Genomic DNA, 6,000 nt, shown 5'->3' with positions numbered 1-6,000 from the left:
CTGCTAGGGAGCTGTTGGCTAGATTTCCTAGAGTGAGGAAAGCACGGATGGGCGGAAAGTTATCTGGCTTCCTAGTACCTAAATTGTGCAATTCTCAGCCTTTAGCAGTCAGAGGAAATATTCAGGAAAAAACTCAAAACATGGTTCTTCGAAGCAAGATGTAGGGGAGTTTGAGAACTGCACATAGACGGGTGGTCTCCGGTACCGAGCACTGGGGCACCTCTTAGGAGGTAGCCATGCGATGTAGAAATGTCATTATTATTATTTATTATTAATGACTAATGCTGTTTTAGAAATATCACAGACTGGAGAAAAATTGGCCAACTCATTCTCCCTTTTATTCTGGAGGATATCAAACCTTAATTTCTCAAGCCAATACCTTTTGTATTCAATAATTACTTAAACTACTATGCTAAGCAGCATTAATGTCTCATTTAAAATAGCAATTTGCTACAGTCTTTCTACTTCTTCATTAAAACCTCTTCTATTCAGAATATATATTATTGCCTCTATTGTAAGGTATTTTAATGACAACCTTTTCAACAAGCTTCATAAAATTCTCCTTAGTTTTCTGAAATTAGGAACACTGTTGCCTGTGTTAATGTCTAGTTGTCCTTTTCCACAAAAATGTAAACACATCAATTCAATTCTTCTGGTCGAACTGGCAAAATAAACTTGAACTTCAATCTGCTTCTCTTAGTTAGGATCACGTCCAATTTCCATTCTTTAAAGATGGTCATTACTCCCAGCGTATCCTCTAACAGCAAACAAGCCAAGTGAGTTCATGCTCACCTGTAACTTCCTTAGTAATATGCAAGCCACTACTTTGAATCCCAGCAAAGGCAAATCAGCCTTACAATAGAGATTTAAATGGGTAACTGTAATTGCAGGAGTTCAATGCAAAAAGGCAGAAGAATTGCTACACAATGAACACTGTGTTGTAGTCTCCTACAATGAGGGGTTCAAATGCCAGTCCATTGTAGTGACAAGCTCGGGGACATACTAGACTGTCCATTCACACAGTCTGAACACCAAGGATTTTAGAACATCTAGTTAGATGTGGTCAGCTCTTTACCCAAAAGAGTTTGCTTACTGGCCACAGATATTTGCAAATAAAATGCACTGTAATGTATGATAAATATTTGTTCTAAGTACACTTTGAAATAAACTATACACGAATAAGAAATACATTTTGAAAACACGCTGCCAGCCCCACAGTCTGCATATCGCCTACGTCACTTCCTGACATTAGTTTTCTTTAGTGGAGTTTGATTGCGTTTTGTAGGCCTCTAGTGGTCACTGAAGAACCTAGTTTTCTTATAGTGACTAAAACTGACCGCAGATAGGGACTAAAATGAATCTCTCTCTGCAAGTTGTTCCTATAGTATTTGTGATACTGTCACACTTTGTAGATTGCAGCCTCTTGAAAAGACTATGTTAACAAAAAGAAATGTCATATCATCCTCACTCATTTAGGAAATATATACATGTAGGGCGTTGTGAAGTTGCGGAACTTTGCATGAGCTAGAGGAAAAAATAAAATAAAAATGTACCCTTGTGAAATTATGTAAGAACCTTGTCAATTTTTGCAAATAAATAGGAGCAAAGATCCACAATTATTTTTAATGGAAAAAATGCAACATGCCTAATTTGTTGACTTAATTTGAGCAAAGTGCAATTTTATTAATTCAGCTTTAAGTGAAAATCACAAACTAATTTTTTGCAGGATGTTTTGCTTGCAAAATGGTCTTTCGTATGACAAGACATAACTGAAAAAGAATACACAACTCCACAACTCTGCAAGTGTAAAAATCTTAACTGATCATTTCTGACTGTAGAATAACAACTTTGCTCACCTCTAGGTAAGAGTGATGTTAGATCTCACTATTAGTTACCCTTATCATAACAATATTATGACCAAAAAATACTGAAGTCCTGCAGTATAGTTATTTGTAGGAGAACATTGAATAAATGTTATTATAAAACAGGGTTTCATGTAAATACAACATGACACCGGTGGACGCCTGAGAGCACTTTTGTAACCAATAAATACTGTAAAGTAAGAGATACCGGCAGAGAAAGTCAAAAAGTCCAGGTTTAGAGAAAGTAGTCCATTTTACTGGGAAGGTTTGGGAGGAGATGGGCGAGTGGACATACGGTATTAGAAAATGGTCCATACTTTCTAATGAGCTAGCTTGTGTTCATGCTTACAAGAGGGGGACACACGTTCTTCCCCTGATCAATCTCTCACAGTCTCGTGGTTTTGTTTGTTAGTTGTCATTTTCAGTGCTGCACATTAGCGGAAAGTACTTCATAAGCCCTCTTCACAGGTGCAACTCCCTCATGTCAATTCCTATTAAAAAAAAATGATACACAAAACCACACAGCCAGCCTACATCTTCCCTTGCTATGCAGCCCTTGGCATCAGTAGGAGAGGGTCTATCTGCCACCTGAGAGCCCTATTTTGAATTACCTGTGAAAAAGCTCTGCTTTGAAACATTGGCGCGACACTTTGTGCACAGCACTGGCTTAATCGAACAAAAGTTTAGACCGTACACTCGAATCCTATGGATGGACATCATAACCAGTCCATCATTGGATGATAAAACACAGCTGGTCCTTTATGTTTTAAGAAATGTCATTTCTTTGGCTTTTCTGCAATCACTGCAGTCTTTGTTTGCATATTCTTTACAAGAGGTGGTAACCAATTCAAACATTTAAACAAGTTCCATTACGCCACATCTCCTATGCATTTTAGGGATGGGTTGTCATAGGGCAATAGTTGATCATATTATTTATATGTAAGCAATCATTTAGAGGTTTGTAGCATGTGATGTTTGATTCATGGCTTGTATTCTTCGGTCTCATCTCATTGTGAATCCTTATTGGACTGCGCATGACCCTAGGACCGCACAGTCTGCATGGCATGTCACTGGTCTGGAGAAACTTCATATAATATATCTGGCAGAGAACGCCTACTGGCTCTCAGCCCTATGCTAATTACCCCCTTACATGTCAGTAATCAGCACTAGTGATCATGTGCCTTTTATGGCTCAGACCACATCATTTACCAGCCCTCCCGCCTTGGCTCTTCCCAGAGAGATATATGCCGCAGCCCCTGCCACTCCTTCTATGAAGGCAGCCCTTATTAACGCCCATTCCATACCAAAGCATGCCATCTTAGTTTCTTGATCATAAACTTGAATTCCTAATCATTGAGGAAAACCCGACTGTGAGATGGTTCAACTCTGAATAATGTTAAAACCAACCCTAGCCACCTCTTTGGGTTTTAAAAGTTCTCCTCTAGATTAGACGGAGGGGTGACCCCTCTTGCAAAAGCCACTTTTATTGTCTCCACTGTGCCAGTTCACTCAGGCTCCTCATATCTCCATCACAGCTCATATGTCTTCCTTTGAATACTGGTCAGCCACCTCCTCAGCCAAATTGTTTCTTCAGAGATCTTTTAGCTTTGTTTCTGGCCCCTCTGACAGCCCACACTAATCTTGTTCTTCCTGGTGATCTAAATATATAGCTGGATTTTGGACTGTGCCGCAGACAAATCAATCTTGGATTCATATTCCATAATGACTCTTCATCAAGCCCTGACTGGTCAGATTTGCTTTCCTGGCCATTCTCTGGATCTTAATTTCTGGGACACTCCTTCTTCCTTGGGAAGATCATTCTGCAGTGATTTTTCACTTCTTACGTTTACGGCTTCGAAACTCCACTATGGCTAAATCGCCACCTCATCTGCTCATGGTCTTATATTGATGTTTCTTGATTGATTAATTATGCAACTTCAAAACGCTTGTTTTTCAGGATGATCCTGACATTGGAATGCCCACTTTAGATGCTGGGATTCTCAATGCAATATATGCAGAGCCCCATTGAGATCAGCAATTTCAAATGTTATCATCCCTCTGCTACTCGGTTCTCCACTGAGGTCGCCACTTAAAAAACAGCTTGTACAACATTTGAACGCTTGCCATGGAAGAACCATTATCCTCTTTCCAAGAAAACATATACCAAATAAACTTCTCCTTATAAGAAGCCATCATCATTGCTACGAGTGTTGATTTTCAGGAAAAACGCCCAGGGCATCCAGCACCCTCAAAGCTGTATTTCATGTTGCATGGGGGCATAGCCACTTAGAAGCAGTATAGCATGCTATTAAATATTTTTTTTTATCTCTTTGTGAAAAGCTCTTCAATTTTTACGATTGCAGCAATTTCTCGCTCTTTCTCCAGCCCCACCTTCTCTTAGAAGTCACTTTGGTACTATCTGTGAGGTCTTTGCCTCAGCTGCCTCCTCCCTCTTTCTGAAGCTCATGTCAATAGTCTCTCATCTCTTCAAATGGGTTTGCCACAGGACCCTCCTCCCCTGTTCCATTAAGAACGGTTGCATTCATTGTTGCTCTAGTCCATGAAGGCAGCCTCAGCTTCCATTGTCTTAAATAATTTTGTTCTTCCCCCTCATTAAGAAAACATCAGATAACTCTAAGAAAGTCGTAACACTTTCCACTCTATCCCACATTTTCCTACTCAAGCTAAAATATTGGGGAAGTTTATCAATTTCTAACTTTCCTACTTTCTGGAAAGCTCAGGTGCTCCTGTTTCAAGACAAAGTGGCTTCTACATGGCATGGAGACAGTCCTTGTTCTACCCTGGATGTTATTGGATGGAGGCAGTGTCACACCACTTATTTTACTTGATTTTTTTATTGTTTTTGACACTGTCGATGACTCAGTGATGATCCAGGGGCTCAAAACCTCTTGCTTGAAGGGAACCTCAAAAAACCTCAAAGTGCCCCATGCTTTTTAACACATATGTGACCTTACTTGCCTAAATGATTCAAATCTTTCATTTTATTCTCTGTGGCAACACAGATGACTCCCAGATCCTAGGATGACTGGACAGGTTTAGTCAACTATCGTCTGAGGGCTTCCATTCATGTCTTGAGGGAGTTGCCAACAGGATGCCCTGCCATTGATGTGATATAAATTCTAACAAGATGAAGGTCTTCTCTTTGGATGTCCTCCTTCTATTTGGGCCAATACATGAGGTCCCAAGAAACCTAGACCACCTTTATCTCCTATTTTGCAAGCTGAGTATATTTGATTCTTACCTCAGGTTTGTTCCTCGCTTTACCAAAGTGGTCTTAGTCTGAAACCTATTCACAAGAACCTTCAATTATTTCTTCTGGATGGACAACACTGAGTAATTCAAACCAACTTATATTCTCATTTACATCACAGAAACACATTTTTGGTCTTTCAAAATACTAGACAAGGAGATTCAACTGGTCCAGAACACAGCAGTCCCTCTTAGGACTTGGACAATATTTGCAAACCAGCTTGAGCATTAAGAACTTCTTTGGCTCTGCTTGTCACTCCTGTCCTTTGCTGTGCTCCAACTGCCAGGCATTTTTTCTCCTTTTTGTAAATTTGGGTTGGAATTCCCTTCCTCTTGATCTTAAGATGACTTTCAATCACCTTGCTTACAGAGAGCATTTTGAAACTGAGATTTCTCTGGTTAATCTTAGATAGCTATCTCTGGTCTAGGGGATGATCCTCGCACCAGGATTCTTCTAGGCACTGTCTTTAGAAGCTGCAATTCATTCATTGCCTTTTTTTTAGTATATATCACCTCTCTTGCTTTTGCACTTCTAGCACCATTTTTCCTTTAGTTAGGCAGCAAACTCACAATTCTGCGCTTTACTGCCACATCAGCAGTTTTTGAGACAGAAAAGGTACTTAATAACTATCTGGTCAATTTCTTTTTACGTTTTTAAAATCTGTTTTATTTTAGATAAACCTTTGACATGTCTGTAGATGTGGAGAGGGCAATGGAATAACACTGATGTTCCGGGGGAAAGTATCTGTCTATTTGAGCATGCTAATAATGAAAACACATCGAACCCGGAGTGTGACTTGCCTTTTCTTCATAGTACACTGGACCTGAGAACTTCTGGAAGCAACATATTTCGGCAACCTTCCTGCAT

The sequence above is a fragment of the Triturus cristatus genome, chromosome 4_2, assembly GCF_964204655.1.
Source record: "Triturus cristatus chromosome 4_2, aTriCri1.1, whole genome shotgun sequence".
Taxonomy (NCBI): domain Eukaryota; kingdom Metazoa; phylum Chordata; class Amphibia; order Caudata; family Salamandridae; genus Triturus; species Triturus cristatus.
Note: the sequence above shows the minus strand (reverse complement) of the source record.